Source organism: Trypanosoma cruzi, assembly GCF_000209065.1.
Source record: "Trypanosoma cruzi strain CL Brener chromosome Unknown tcruzi_1047053502215, whole genome shotgun sequence".
Classification (NCBI taxonomy): Eukaryota; Euglenozoa; class Kinetoplastea; order Trypanosomatida; family Trypanosomatidae; genus Trypanosoma; species Trypanosoma cruzi.
The window spans coordinates 1-863 of NW_897642.1; the positions used below are offsets into that span (position 1 = coordinate 1).

The 863-nt window shown below is 61.6% G+C and overlaps 4 non-coding genes across 4 annotated transcripts, besides 1 other annotated feature; all 4 read left to right on the top strand.

Annotated features, from left to right (window-relative positions):
• The first annotated feature begins 5 nt into the window (after positions 1 to 5).
• Positions 6 to 42: a microsatellite.
• Positions 43 to 109: 67 nt separating this feature from the next.
• Positions 110 to 196, top strand: Tc00.1047053502215.10. The gene has a single exon (XR_008255193.1). It is a non-coding gene; the product is annotated as a C/D small nucleolar RNA (snoRNA), TB11C4C2 (small nucleolar RNA).
• Positions 197 to 397: 201 nt separating this feature from the next.
• Tc00.1047053502215.20 lies at positions 398 to 487 on the top strand. The gene has a single exon (XR_008255194.1). It is a non-coding gene; the product is annotated as a C/D small nucleolar RNA (snoRNA), TB11C4C3 (small nucleolar RNA).
• Positions 488 to 633: 146 nt separating this feature from the next.
• On the top strand, positions 634 to 705 carry Tc00.1047053502215.30. Its single transcript, XR_008255195.1, has one exon. It is a non-coding gene; the product is annotated as an H/ACA snoRNA, TC11C4H3 (small nucleolar RNA).
• Positions 706 to 811: 106 nt separating this feature from the next.
• Tc00.1047053502215.40 lies at positions 812 to 863 on the top strand. Its single transcript, XR_008255196.1, has one exon. It is a non-coding gene; the product is annotated as a C/D small nucleolar RNA (snoRNA), TB11C4C1, 3' partial (small nucleolar RNA).

Here is an 863-nt window from a genome sequence, read left to right on the forward strand (position 1 = left end):
CCCCATCTTTCTTTTTTTTTCTTTTTCTTTTTTTCTTTCTTTGTCCCTCTTCTCTCGCTGCGCGGTTTTGCGGCCCAGCGACGCGCACGCCCGCACACACACACACGCGCTACGATGGAGACATGTTGTTCGAGGTCCAAACAGTTTGAGCGACGCATTGAGAACGGAACAATAAAAATCACCTTTCGGCTGAGCGCCCGCTCCCCTCCCTCCCACTTCCTGCTATTGTTGTCGTTTTTCTTTCTTGCGCAACGGCGCGCACGTAACATCCTGCCCTGTCTGGCGCCCTGCCTGTGCAAACGGTTGGTGGCGGGCCCGCCCGAAAGCGCAAGAGAGAGAAAGAGAAAGAGAGGGCCGAATTGCCCGGAGGTGGGTTGTGGTGGGCGCACGCCGCTGCTGATGGAAGCAACCAACTCTTGTGCGCGAGGGCGCGTGGCCCCGTGAACGCGCTTGCGTGATGGCCAAAAACAAACTCAACAGGTCTGACAGCCGCCCCGCCCGCCGCAACCTCGCCGGCTGGCCCCCGCGCCTCCCCTCGCATGGCCAGGAAAGGCGCGTCTTGAGACCCACCGCTCCGTGACGCTGGGCGCTTGGGTGCATCGGCGCCCCGAGAAAGAGACACGCCGGTCGTGAAGCGCAGCGACCCTTGGGCCGGTGGCGCGCTGTCGGTGCCGCGCGTGGCGCCACTGCCCGGTTGCGCGAGAGTTTGCGGTGACGGTGCGCGCGTCGAGGCTCCCTCCCCAGTTCGGGAAACGATGGGAAAAAACAAAACCAAAGAGGACGCGCACGGGTGAGAGATGCGGCTGCGACGCGTGATGAAATTCCACAGTTTCCTGTCAGTCTGACGACGAAAACGCGTGAGG